At 40.1% G+C, this 15,119-nt stretch overlaps 1 long non-coding RNA gene across 1 annotated transcript in view; it reads right to left on the bottom strand.

Annotated features, from left to right (window-relative positions):
- The window catches only part of LOC120373660, a 41,911-nt gene extending 33,171 nt beyond the window's left edge, over positions 1 to 8,740 (bottom strand). Inside the window, exons 1-2 of the long non-coding RNA XR_005585632.1 lie at positions 8,664 to 8,740; positions 7,137 to 7,200 (exon numbers count right to left, since the gene is read on the bottom strand). This is a non-coding gene — a long non-coding RNA (uncharacterized LOC120373660). The remainder of the gene's footprint in view (positions 1 to 7,136; positions 7,201 to 8,663) is intronic.
- Between the last annotated feature and the right edge of the window lie 6,379 nt (positions 8,741 to 15,119).

The following is a 15,119-nucleotide window of genomic DNA, read 5'->3' as shown; positions in this document are numbered from 1 at the left end:
AGACCTGCAGTCTGTTAAACATTTCATTATAAAGAAATGAATCATAGGCAATTTCAGCAGCCATTTTGCTGTACAATTAAATTAAAAGTGACAGGGGATTAACTGCACAACATAGATTCTGTCTCAAAGTAGGATGTGTAATAATAGGAATATTACAGAAAAATGACTACAATGTTGTGTGTAAATTTGCCTAATGCAATAAATGGAAAAAGCAGCCACAATTTTCTGCAGATACTAAAGGAAGTTTGACAGATTTCAATTAAGGAGATAAAAAATAAAACCGTACTTTCTCACAAGAAAAATGCATTGTGAGTGACTTATCAAATACAAGAATTAGATAAGTTGTGTGTGAAGCCTAATACATTTATCGTTTGCCAGTATTTCACTTTCACTTCACAATTTTGACTTGCGTCTGAGAAATTACATCAGCAACTGTGCATTAAGTGAAGAAATTAAGCATTGCTTGTGTGTGCGCGCATCTGAGCATGACATAGTTTTAGATCATTTGACATCAGTTTGAAGTTCTAGCTGCTGGGGTTCAATTGTGCAGCAGGGACGTATGACTGGGATGCAAACTGTAATGTCTCAAATGCAGCAAATTTAGAAAAATTAAAAGAGGAAGATTCTCTGATGTGTCTTAGAGGCCCCAGCCCTGGTATGCGCTCCTGCCTACACTGTACTCTCTGCTCAAGGGCTTGCAAAGAACCAGGGTCCCTTGTGCCAAGGGAAGTATAAAAAGAGTCTCCCTAACTGGGCTGGGACCCCCTCACCATGCCCAGTTTCCACCATGGGGTTGGCCTAGTACAGGCCACAGCATCTTAGTCCTGGTAGCAACTTCACTCTTGTGGGCCTGCCTAACGTTACTTCTGGGTGGGGGGAAAGCAAAAGTTCAGGCCAACAGAAAACAAGTCCCTCCTGAGGTCAATAACAAGGAAAAAAAAATACGAGGCACCACCTTACTTCAGGGGTGCCTGGATAGCAGCTTTATTGGAGTCCCTACGGCTGGGTAACCACATTAGCCCCTCTCTATCAGGCTTACCCCTGGGGTTTGCTGGACTCCTCCCAGAGCTGGGAGGTTTCCGGAATAAGGGGCCCTCCTGCCATTCCAGGGGCTATGCTACTTGCTCCCTTCTCAGGGCTTCCCCTTTATGTAATGCAGTGTCCTCCTTTTAAAACCCAGCTCCCTACCATGCATGATTGATAGCCCTATCCCTCCAGCACTACTTCAGTGCACACAAACTCTCCCAAGCCACTTCTCTATCAGTGTGGGGTTAACATGGCCCTGGCGATTTAATTACAGTGTAGATATTTGGGCTCGGGCTGGAGCCTGGGCTTTAGAACACCATGAAGGAGGAGAGTCCCTGAGCCCAAACTTTGGCTTGTGCCCAAATATCTACACCACAATTAAACCGTCCGTTAGCTTGAGCCCTGTGAGCCTGGGTCAGTCACAGGTTTTTAATTGCAGTGTAGACATAACCTGTGGCACTGTTATCAATATGCATTTCCAAGTTCTTGGATTGAGGAGGGAGGTGGACCTCTGCCTCTCCCCCTCAAAACATTTCCTGAGGCTCTTGTGCTTTCCAGTCACCCACTCATTTCTTTCCTTCCATTTTTAAAGAAAGTAAGATTTTTTAGCACCAGCTACACGTTAGTACCAATGGTATTCTGGGTAGGTTCTAGTCTGGGCTCAAGTCAGGTTAAGACTAGCCAGAGAAAAAGGACCATTTTCTCAGCAGCTCACTCTCTGCTGAGGTAACTCCATGCCAAAAGCCAGAATAACCATGAAACCTATCTTCAGAACAAACAACAAGAATCACTTCTTTGCATTAGAATTCCAATAAATAATAATAAACCCTGTCTACATGTGCCTAGAAAAAGAGAAAATAGCCAAGAGGACAGTTTTAGAAACTCTACATAGACTACTCATTTATGACCTTGAGTTAGCTAAAACCTTATGCACGTGATTAACCTTAAGCACATGATCTGTCCCATTAAAATCAATAAGACTAACATATTTAAAGTTGAGCATGTACCTAAGTGCTTTGCAGACATGGGGACATCATGATTTGTGTAAGATGTTCAGCTGTCCCAGCAATGAGTGTGATATTAATGCTTAGAAGATACACACACACACTGCCATGTAGTAGCCAAACTAAAGATGTACTTTACAGACTATTTCTTCATAAATACATGATCAGATTGAAAATGGTTTGTCTGTTTCTTGCAGCTGAAAGCACAGCTGAAAAGTATAAGTGTGGGGGAAATACATTAGCCCCAGTGAGCTAAAGAGCAGAAAGCTCTGAGACCGATATCTTGTTATGATATGGCCTTTTTGCACCCTATCAGAATCACCAGCTACTCAGAAATTCCCTTGATGGCACAGAGCTGATGTAGCAGCTTTGCCCCCTCTACACTTTACAATCCCTGATGGTGTGGTGTGTCTGGGGGAAAAGGCACAGTACAGATACTTCTGAGCTCCGGCTATGGATGTTTGATAGAACAGCCTTTGGCTAACTCAGAATTGGGGAGCCACAAAAGATAACATAAAGCTGGTAAAGATGGCATAAGAATTACACTTGAATTCTCTACGGATAGTTTATGGAGTTTGAAATTTACTTCAGTACAGGACCATGTAAATCTGGGACCAGATTCTGGTGTCATGGGCACTAGAGTAAATCCAGGATACCTACACTGAAGTCAGTGGAAGAAGTTCCTGGACTGGCCTTTGAATTGCTTGATGGATGCAGCAGCCATTTAGTTATTCTTCCCTAGCTCCAAACAGTCAAAAACTTTCCACTCAGAGAACATACTTTACCACTTCAATACATTAGTTTTGTGCTTTGCATTCACACTTGCTAAATATTATAAGTGAGTTTATCACATAGTATTTAACGGAGTCCACTTTTCTGCAACAGAAAACTTCCTAATCACAGGTTTACACAACCACTCAGAATTGCATGAAGCAGTCACTCATTACTTGGAGGAGAAACCAGCTGGTAGACTACAGTATGACTAATGGTTGTCTGAAACCGCATTTTTGCTGCATGTTGAAGGATTAGTAACTTTCTTACTGTAAATATAAACTAAGTTATACTGTGAAGATTTCATAATGGCACTTTTAAGACTGCCTGCCAAAAAAATGATCAGAAGAAGATATAAATGGACACACTCCCCAGCCATAGTTTGCAATGGACTAAGGTTTCACAGTTGAACATTACAAAAAGAGAAAAGGTTTTCGGTTTTGTTTTATAGTAAATTCTACAAGAGATTCTCTCTCCTAAATATCTAATGCATCTCTATGTTTTATATTTTCTCTCTTTCCTTAAAAACATTCCTGAGATAATTAAAAGCTCTCCTGAATGTGAAAGGAAGAAAGTTCCTAACAGGGAAAAAACAGAATATTAAAAGATGACACAAAACAGTTTAAAAATCAATGTCTAGCCCAACAAACTTTTTAATGTGTCTGCATTTTTCCCCCATTGTGTGTTAATCATGTTAAACTTCCTAAAAAAAATGTTGAGAAATGCAGAAAATCCTCTTTGCAAGTCACAAAGAAATGAATTCTGAAGTTAACTACACAAATTGTGTCACATGAATGTGACCCATAAGAATCCAAAGCAGAATGTATTAGGATTCTAACAACAGTCTTAATTATAAAGCTGATTTGAACACTTTGTCAAAACACGGCTCTGGATTCTGCAATGGCTTAGAAATATCTTTTCAAGCAAATATAATCTTACAAAAAAATACACACACTGTTGTATAAAACAGACATGAAAAAGGCACAAGTATCTGCTATTCACTCACTTGTTTCTCTATTCTGAAGCAACACCATGATACAAGTGACATTTTGTTCTCTTCTTCTGGGATAAGAGCACTCAGAAAACAAAAAATCAATAACATAAATAAGGATTCTGGATGAGATTTTACCAGAGCTTGCTCTCAAATCTCTACACACAATTAAGCAGTAATAGGCCCCAAAAGTGATTTACACCCATAGATTAACTGTCAAGTATCATGAATCAGTGATCTTTAATGGCAGAAATTAAACAGTCTTCAACATGGCAGAAAGCTGAGGACCTGGCTTCATCACCCTGCCAAGCATCTTCCCTACCTCTCCGGAGAAGGATGCTGATCGTATATCTGGCAGCCAACACTGTAATGAGCTCGTTTTTTTAGAGCCCAATTGGCTTATAAGAAAATAAAAACAGCCATACTGGGTCAGACCAATGGTCCATCCAGCCCAGTATCTGGTCTTCTGACAGTGACTGGTGCCAGATGCTTAAAAGTGAGTGAACAGAACAGGGCATCCATCCTGTCATCCAGCCCCAGGCACTGGCAATCAGAAGTTTAGGAGCACCCAGAGCATGCAGCTGTGTCTTTGACCATCTTGGCTAATAGCTATTGATGGATCTATCCTCTATGAAATTAATTCTTGTTTGAACCCAGTTATACTTTTGGCCTTCTCAACACCCCCTGGCATCAAGTTCTCCTGGTTTACTGCGTCTTGTGTGAAGAAGCACCACCTTATGCTTGTTTTTAACCTGCTGCCTATTAATTCCATTGGGTAACCCATTTCTTGTGTCATGTGAAGTTGTCTCTTTTCCAAACTGAACAGTTCCAGCCTTTTAAAATCTCTCTTCCTATGGAGGCTGTTCCATACCCCTAATCATTTTTCTGCCCTTGTATGTATTTTTTCCAATTCAAATATATCTTTTTTGAGATGGGGCAACTAGAACCGCATGCAATATTCAAGATGGGGGTGTACCATCCATTTATATAGAGGTAATATGATATTTTCTATCTTATTCTCTATCCCTTTCCTAATGGTTCCTAACATTCAGTTCATTTTTTTGACTGCTGCTGCATATTGAGTACATGTTTTCGGAGATTTACCCACAGGGACTCCAACATCTCTTTTTTGAGTGGTAACAGCTAATTTAGACCCCAACATTTTAGTATGTACAGTTGGGATTATCCATAAAGCTTTTTAGTTTAGAAGAGCATTTCACAAGAAGGCAAAACAGCAGTTAAAAATTACAAAGTTTCTTCCTCCTCTTATAAATATAGCTCATTGCTTCCTACAGTACTGTGGGACAAAGTCTGCTGTTACTTACTGCTTGTGAGGTAGCACCAACAGCAGAGACTTTCTTTTTCAGAGTAGCAACAGGACCTGGGATCATCACTAGATAATCAATAGATGCTGATTGTCTGATGCCTCTTCTTTCACAGTAAGCAATGAATCCAACAGGTGCCTGGCTTTATATGCAGGCAGAGGCTATTTCTTGGTTGCTGAACATTGTATAAAAGTGATCAGACAGTGGAAGGCACATAGCAGCAGATCCTGCCCCTATCTTTGTGGTTGTGCAACTGGCATTGGTGTGCTCCCATTGCATAAAGTTTGGTGGCGAAATGGAAGACAAGATAAAGGAAAGTAGACAAAAACCTTGCATGCTATAAAACCCAGTTCCACAGGGGCTATCCATATCATCCCAAAGATGGTAGGCATACAGATGCTACTCCCACAGCTCCACTACACTTCCTTGGCCTCAAGGGCAGATTCCTGTCAGGCAGTCTCTCACCCTGAGACAAGATAATTGAGCTAGGCCCTGGCAATTGAATTTACCCTTTAAGAAAACTCTCCAAACAAGGTAAAATATGTAGTGAGGGCCAGAGTGTGATTACCTTACTCGCTTTGGCAGTCCCACTGACATCAGCAAGGCTGCTTGTGGAGTAAGGGAGCGGCAGACACACATTCTGACCCTCAATCATGAACTCAGCAGATTAGCCAGTTTTAGTTGGTAAATGGTTGTTTGGAGCAACACAACACAACTCAAATACATTCTTGGAGAACAGAGCTCAATGGTGGTTGTGTTGCCAATGAAAGCAGTGAAAAAACATCATATGCTAAACATAATCTCTTATTTAGGCATGAGAACCTCAAAGTTTCAATCAGCTATGGCCACCTAGGATACAAAAAGGGCTGCTGACTCCTGGAGTCAAGTGATTACATGAGAATCTCAGCTTTCAGGAAAGGGAAAAAAGGAGTGTTTCTAGCCCTCATGACTGAGCATTTCTCCACACTACATCACGACCTGAGTCTACTGTAAAGACTCAACAGCCAACACCCCACCCCACACTATTATTCTTTTTTAAAGAGTCTTATGATTTTAGATCAGTCTCATAATTTGAGGCCTGACTCAGGATTTTTTAGCAAAACTGTAACTCAGTGCTTTCCTGAAGGAACCATCTCTACAGATGAGCAGGTAGTTAACTTTCAGTTCTGTGCATACCACATTCAGCAGCACTGCTGAGTGTACCAAGAGGTGCTAATGGTGATAGGTGAAGAACCTGATGTGGACCACCACGCTCTAGGAACTGAATTAATACCATCCCCTTTCTCCAGCTGGACCACCCTTTTCAACCATTAGATAACAACAACAGAGAGTACTACTGAGCAACTTGTGGAAGATATGAACTGCTGACCCAGAAATGACAAGCTTTGTGTCCTGGGGCCCAATCATCTGAAGCAACCAAGTTACATTACTCAGAACACAACTTAGAAATGGGCAATGAGAAAGCATTTAAAGCAATTGAACTCTGTTAATAAATTATTTTGTTTGTGCAAATTCTAATTGCCATAACCAGCAGCAAAATGCATTTTCAATTGATGACATTTTCAATACAGCTTTATTAAATATTTGCTGGATAGAACATCTCTTGCAACAATTTATTTTAAACATTAAAATGAAATACATCATACTGTTTGCAGTCTCTTTATTTGTTCTGCTACCACTTTCTGGAGAGTTTATGTTTCTGACTCAAGAGAATTGCAGCTAAAATGCCCTAGCTACAATTGACATTATGGTAAAAGATAACCTTCAGAATCCTAAAAAAATTATCCAACAAAATTAAGTCATTAGATTATCTTGAAGAAAATAGCTTTTCAAGAGATAGTGAGAGGTGTTCCTGTGAATCAAAGACATCTGAACAAAACTTCTCCAGAGCCAGATCTTCAGTAGTGTAATGGAGCTGCACTCATTTACAACAGCTGTGGATCTGAAGCTCATATTTTCCTACATAAGAAAACTAAGTTACAGCAGCACATTATATAGCTAGTAATTATAAGTGCCTACCTTCTGAATAGCTCTGGTCCATCTTGCTTTTGCCAAACTACTTATGTAAACTTGATCTTTATTGCTAGGAAAGAGGGAAAAAAACAATTGTTAATGTATATAAATATCAGAATATGGTCAGATAATGTTATCTATATAATGGAATTTAGGCAGGTCTAAAATCAGCTCTGATAAAGCATACATTGGAATAATAATCATGAGGCTTCTGTGATCAAAATGAACAAGAACTGACATCTGTTTTGTATATTTATTTTTACTATAGGGTACAATATATTCAATTTTCACAGACTATTACTGTACTTTCTGAAGTACAAAAAATTCTCTGGCAATCACTGTAACAGGTGTAATATCTTGAGAATGAAAAAGCTGGTCCAGAAATGCAGGCAGAATCATCAAACTGCTGTGCTGTGAGGAATGTAATTGTTTTAGCTGTGTCCTTATCAGCAGAGACACAACTGGTGTAACCCCACAGTGTCATAGCCAGGCAGTGCATGATGAAACATGGAGAAAGAGCCTGGTCACAAGTGGTGCAGAATACCCACAAACCCCCAGAATACAAGACAATTCTTTTTTCCGTGTAAAATGGACACCTTGTTTTACGAGGTAGATCAATGGCAATTATGATCAATAATTGAAACAATGTTACCATGTCTCCTTTTTCCCTACATGTCCCTCTGTGTGTCTGTATTTTTCTTAATATATCTCTCTCAAAGCCTTGCTTCAGCATGTTGTTTAATGTTACCTGACTCCAGCCTTTCATCTCTTTTCTGTTACTTTCTCTCATGAGGTTTTCTACATTTTCTGTTTAGTTGCTTATTTTATTTTTCCTTTTCCTCCCCCTGGCAGCTTCTTTTATTAACAAAATTTTAAATTGATTTCTGTGTTTCTGTTAAAGGTAATTGAAACTATTTACAGTATAAGATGTTACTTTGCATTTCCTTCCCCACCTACTTACCTTCTCTTCACTCTCTGTTCCTTTGTCATTCTCGCTCTTCTCCCTCAAATCCCCAAGGAAACAATTCTCCCCCACTTTGCCTGCCACTCTCACCTTCCACCAAACCTCTCTTCTCAATCCCAAACTCTCCTCCTGCCTGGAGGAACTCTGCTTTCCTTCCCCCACTCACCTCCACTCCCTTCAAAGGTTCCCATCACACATTTAATTTTGCCCTACTATTTGTCCAGTCCCCTCTTCACTCTTTTCCTCTACCTTAGAAAATATTTCTCAAAGAGGCTAGAAAATTGCTGGTGCTCTGAAATTAGCTTGTTTAATTTCAGGGAGGAGGTGGGGAGAGGGGAAAGAGGGCACAGTGGAAGTTATCTTTTCCAGAGCCAGAGAGTATTAAACACCTAAACATTGGCACTCCAATGCACAAAAATGAAGGCAGACATTCCTCTAGGTCATAAGATAGCCCCAAATCATGAAGGCTGAGAGGTCTGATAACTGGGAAAGACTAGCAAAATAAGGGGGCCGCTTCACCATCCTCCACCAATGATAGACAACCAAGAACACATTATGTATGATTTTACCTTAACAAGTCTGATGAACAGAACAGTGAGTCAGAAGATTTGAGTTCTATTACAGGTTCTACCACTGATCTTCCATATGACCTTGAACACCTCGGTCAGCAGATCTGCTCCTAATTGTATATGCAGAGTTACAAAAGCAAGTTCTGTCTCATGTATTGCAGAACCAACATAGCTAAAAGGGAACAAGATGCACCCTATGTCTTCTTATGACTCACCAGCAGCATTGTTAACTAATTACCAAAAAGTTACCCCTGTGCAATCTCCCTGAAAGCAACAGAGTGACCTGGGTGTCATGGGAGGCCTACTCTGTGCACTTGTTATTAAGGGTCCAATTTGGCATCCAGAACCTTTCATTACATCACAGTGAAACACTGCAGCTAGACCCAATCTCAGAAAAAATCAGATTTCATTAGGACAACCTACAGGAATCAGAGCTGTGCTATCAGGTCCTTTAGGTGAGTATGTATACACACACACACACACACGAAGTGCCTGCACTTATAATCTTGGGTGAAGTTTTAATGCTTCCTAATGGGAGCTGCCTGCCTAACCGCCTTGACTTTCAATGGCAGTAAAGAACCTAACTCCTTTAGACTATTAAAATTCCTAGCCTTTGTCAATTGCCTTTGCAAATTACAGAGCATCATCTGAGCCGCTGCAGCATTACTCAGTTTCTATAATAAGCATAAGGAATACAGCCAATACCAAAGTAACATTATATAGTTAACTTTACAGTTTTGCCTTAGATAAGAATGATGGCTATTCAGTTTGTGTGCATAATCTTTTTATGTTAAGTATTAGTACAAGTTCCTCCTTAGACTTTGTTTAAAAATCAAAATTACTTCAGGGCTATAAGAGCACAAAAAAGCATCTAAAATATCAAATTTGTAGTTTGTCCTTTACAGACAAGCCTTTTTGTTCCTGTTGCTAAGGTCTTGGTCTCCAATCCTGCAAAGACTTACACATGTGCCCCACTTTGTGACTGTGAGTTCAACATGCTTAAAAGTTAAGTCCAGGCATAAGTATTTGCAAGATCAAAATGCCAAATATTCAGCTCAGAGCCAATTTCTACAGCCAAGTTACAAACCACTGAAAAACAGGGGAAGTCTGAAAATGCTTACAAGAGTCTTATGGGTGGCCTACAGCCTAATGTTAGTCCATTGCAATCTAATGTCCAACTACCAACTTCAACATTTTACAAAAAAAAAATGTTTAACACAATGTTATGACACAATTTATGTACTGGGAGAAAAAAGTAATTTCAGAGAAAAGGGTCCTGTTATGTCTAGCTAGAGAGACACAATAGTTATTCAAAGTACGATCTTTGGCAATTTAATGGTAACAATAATAGGAAATATGAGGAGCACAACACATAAAACTTACTATAAGAAATAGTCAGATGGAAGCCCTGTTCTCAGAGGTGCTATGTACTCAGCAGCTCCTGTTGAAGTGACTGGGAGCTGCCAGGTGCTCAGAATCTGGAAATTGATAACACTCCCCCACTCCCCTTGCCTCTTGTGTAGTCCAGTTCACACCTGTGCAAAGCGAGTGTAAAATGATTCCAAATCCAAACTGTCACCGCAGTGACTGGGGAAAAGGCAGGCAAAGTATTAATTCATGGGCAAACTGCAGTTCGGAGATAGCTCCAATACATCCATATAGAAGAAAAAGTTGCAAAATAATTCTCTTTAAAGGGGAAAAATTAAACTACTCTTATACCTGTAGGGTTCTAAATTAACCCTATCGACCCAAGAAAGTTACCTGGCTTGGCTAGCACTGCAGTTCAATTAAAACCTCTGTTCAATGCACAGCTGTGGTCAAAAGAGGGTAGAGTGTTAGATGTTAGAATGCAAAAGGCATAGGATGGAGAAGAACACTAAAACTATTAGAACACCTTTTTATCAATCAATGGTATGGTCTCACCAAGAGTGCAGGATATTGCAGAAGTGGAAGGTGCTCAGAGAACAGCCAGGAGAAAGATCAAAGGCATGGGAAAACTCTCATATGAAGAGAGATTGAAAAGATTGGAGCTCTTACCTTAGAGGACATGTCTACACTAATACATACTGAACAGCAAGCTTGGATATAAATCTACAGCACTGTACAGCAGTGTGTATTAGGGAAATTTTAGTGCGCAGCAGCAGGGTCCACATGGACAGTTAGTGCACGGCACACTGGAACACTGTAGATTTATACGCCAGTGTGGCACACACAGTGTTTATGTAGAAATGCCCATAGAATGGAGATAAACAAGATGATAGAAATATGTAACAAAGAATGGTCTAGAGAAGGTAGATCTGTTCTCCCTATCTCATAACACAATAGCAAGGGGACGTTCAATTAAATTAAAAATAGGAAATTTAACACTGATAAAAAGAAATCCTTTTTTGCAGAACATGTAAAAAACCTGTGGAACTCATTGCCACAGGAAGTTGTTGAGGCCAAGCACTTAACAAGATACAAAAAAGGATTGGATATTTTCATGGATAACCAAGAATATCCAGATTTATCGTAATTAATGACAATAAACATTCTGGAAGTGATATTAAACCTTGTGCTTAAGTCAATTGTTAATTGTTACAGATCAGGATGAGACCCATGTGGAGAGCAGCCTATTCCACAGCTGCCTACTGCAGGGTTCTTACACCGTCTTCTGAAGCATCTAGGTTTGGCCACTGATTTGATTAGGATACTGGAGTAGGAAGTCTGCTGGTCTGATCCAGAATGGCAATTTCTATGTTCCTATTACACTTACGGAGGATTCCATTAAGAGCTCAACATTTACCACCCCGAGTACTCTCTGTATAGCAAAGATATCTGCCTCTGCTTAAATGTTGTTATTGCTTTGCTATTTCTATTGCACCAACAGACTGCTACATGCTTTACAGACCAGTAGGAAGATGTGCACAATCCCTGACCCTATACTGAGGGAGTGACACAGAGCAGGGTTGGTAAGCGACTTTATTTCCTGGCCCCATTCACCTGACAAAGCTCACGGTTACAAAAAGTCCTATATCCCGGTCAAATGGCAGGGTTAGTATAAGGAGTTAATAATCTACAAAAGCAAGTAGGAGGACGAATGGGAAGCAACACGAGGTCATGAGGTTGAACATCAGAGTGATTTTTGTTTGGCTTTTTAATTAGGATTATTAAGTCCTAATATCTTTAGACATTTGCAGAACAGTAGTCGGGTTTGTCAGCACTTCACAGAGTTTCCAGAGAATACTTAGAATAGCAGATAGTGCTGAGCGACTGCAGCATGGAAAATGTTCACTCTTTAAGTGGTTCCCACTATATACTGAAGACAATTAAAAAACAAAAACTATATCAACAAAGAAACATCTGCAGGCGGCAACATGTGAGGGCATTAGACTGCATGGCCTATGCCTACGTGAGCCAAAGTGGCAGAAATCATGTGCAATCAAACGACTGTTGTTTTTAATGCAGGTTAGAAAATAGATCTAGTGTTTGAATCTCTTTAAGGTCTGGTGGTTATTATTCTGTGTACAGTGCTCAGAGTAAGCCCAGCACTTTACAAAAACACTGCAAAAGACCAGCTCCAGGCCTGAGGAACTTGCAGTCTGAGTCAGACTAATATGGAACACAAGTCAACAAGGCACAGATGCTAAGACTGTGTGTAGATCAGCCTAGAAATGCTTCATAGTAGAAGTGAGTTTTAAGGAGAGATTGGATGGAGACCACTGGGAGGCTGTTACAAGCATAAGGGATGATACGCAAAAAGTGCAAAAAGGCTGAGAATGGGGGAAGAACCCTTGATCCAGCAGTTCCTCAAAGAGTTCTAATGGGGCAACGCTAGATTCCCTTTGACAGAGGAAAATCCTTTGGTGGCATACAGCTGGCAAAGACACCTACTCTAAGTTATACAGCAAGACAGCTTTGGACTCCAGCAGCCCAGCATGGGTGGAGCAGAAAAGGTGGTTTGGAACCATCTGTCACTTCTTCTTGGTTGTTTCAGGTGTAAAACAGCACAACTGAGGACTCAGCCCAACCATTTAAAAGGGAAGACATGGTCAGAGGGAATATAGGATGAAATGTGAGCAGAGTTGAGAAGAGCGTTGATAGTTCCAGATGAGCTTTGAAGCGAGCACTCAGAAGGAAGGATATGGAATGACAGGGTGTATAGGATGACATGAGGACACAAGGGGATGTTGTAAAGAATCTGAAGGTGAAATCAAAGAACATTAACTGCCAATAGAAGGAGAAAATAAATAATTTTGCCCATACATGTAATCAGTCTGGACCCAAAATCCAATTAAGTGATAAACAACATCCAGAAAGGCAACAAGGCTTAGAGTTATCTAAAAACAATATAATATAACCCAAAATTTCCATCTGATTCTAGCATCACTTAGGTTAAGGGGATTAAGATGTTAGCACCAAACATGAATATTTCTTTGATTTTTAAGCACCTAGCCTAAAAACCCAGTGCTTCTCTGTGAAGCAAACCAAAGTCAACAGTAATGATAATGAAAAGAGACAGACAATTTGAACAGATATAATACACAGCATATCTTTATGGACACACTACCAACTGAAAAACCCAGCTTTCAAAGCAGATCTGGATCTCAAGCTGATAAGCAGTAAGATCTATATTTATGATGGTTCTCTTTTTAGACCTGACCTAAACAGAAAACAATTGAATTCAACTGTGGTTGTAAAACCAGCTTGTGGCCCAATAGGGTTATAACACATTTGGTCCAGCCTTATGAACGGGGCAAAATTCAGTTATAAACAGCTTTCAAATGAGTATTTCAGCTAAGTAAAGTATGTCGAAACAGATATATACACCTCTACCTCAATAGAACGCTGTCCTCGGGAGCCAAAAAGTCTTACCATGTTATAGGTGAAACCGCATTATATCGAACTTGCTTTGATCCACCAGAGTGCGCAGCCCCCTCCCCATCCCCGGAGCACTGCTTTATCGCATTATATCAGAATTCGTGTTATATTGGGTCGCGTTATATTGAGGTAGAGGTGTATTTGATCAAAGTCTATAGTATTGTAATGGACTTGTTGTCTTCATACAAACAAAACTACTACAAAATGATTCTGCATTTGTGGCTATAGACAAAAAGAAAACTGTTTCTTTTTTAAGTAAATGAGAATGAATGATTTCTAAGTCATAGATCCTTCCCACTCAGCTACTAGACAAGACCCACTTAACCCAGTCAAAATCACAGGTGGAAAGCAAGATACTAACCAAATCCAAACAATTAGAGTGACATACTAAAAACACATTACAGAAGAAATCTAAAATATAAACTTCACTGAATGTGTGAGATGGTGAAATTTAGAGGCTGTAGGGTTACAGCTACAGTATTGGAACTGCAGCTGAGACCCACAAAGCCTGAATTAGACACCCAGGCTCCCTATACAATGCATGGGGAGAGAGAAGTGCCTAAGAATGGGATCCATAAAAGTGAGCAAGCTAGGTAAGGACCTGTCTAAGTTAGCCAGTAGGAGATGCTGACAAGAAGAGTGTGTGCTAAGCGACTTAGGTGCCTAACACCAGGCAGACACCTATTGCTGCTTGCAAGCCACAGCCAGGAATCGCTCTAGAGACAAGCTGCTTGGGCACCTAAGCTGTTCTTGCTACAAACACTGCGGCGGGGGAGGAAGAGGTGGCGTTGCTGCCATTAGTGCCTACTTTGTAATTTTTAGCCCAATTGTTAGAGCACTCATTGCAGGATGTATGAAACCAAGATTTCACTTCTACCCTCTCCACTTTACAGGAATTCCCTCATCACTGGCCTATGGAACTTCCCCAGTCTCTCCTGCTGAAGCTGTTCCACTTTAGATAAACAATTAAAGAATCACTGACCAAAGAAATAGCATGAGAATGACTCTGGGAGGTAGGAGTTCTAGGGTCCAGTCCCCCTGCTCCAATAACTTTTTTCAAATCCCCAGATTTAGGTGTCTAAGACCTTTTGTGGATCTGAGCTTTAACCTCTCTGGTCTGCAGTTTATCCATCTGTAAGATGCAGATAATGATTCTTGGCCCTTTCATAGGAGTGCAGCAAGTCCAAATTTATTAATGTTTGCAAAGCAATTTGAATTCTCTGATGACGGCCTGTAAAGAAATGCAACATACCGGTATTATTGTACCCATTGCTGTGTTCAAATGCCTTACTATTGAAATATTATGCTGAAAATTGAATACAGAGATAGAAAAATATCAAAGGCAAAGTATTCTATTCAGGTGCTGTGCTGGTTAATGACAGATCTGTATCTTTTTGCTGAACACAAAGTGCTGACACTTTTGCAAATGTTATTCCTGACACGATTTTATACACTGAAAAGCAACTTATGAGTTCAAAAATATTGTAGGTTTCTTTACACTTATTCTGAACACTTTGGATGTAGTGTGGAATTACATAATGGTATATTTATCCCTGAAACCCCTTCCTTGTGTATGCATTGTACAAAATATGTGCT

This window comes from Mauremys reevesii, linkage group 10, assembly GCF_016161935.1.
Source record: "Mauremys reevesii isolate NIE-2019 linkage group 10, ASM1616193v1, whole genome shotgun sequence".
NCBI classification, from domain to species: domain Eukaryota; kingdom Metazoa; phylum Chordata; order Testudines; family Geoemydidae; genus Mauremys; species Mauremys reevesii.
This window is presented reverse-complemented; position numbering and strand designations above follow the sequence as displayed.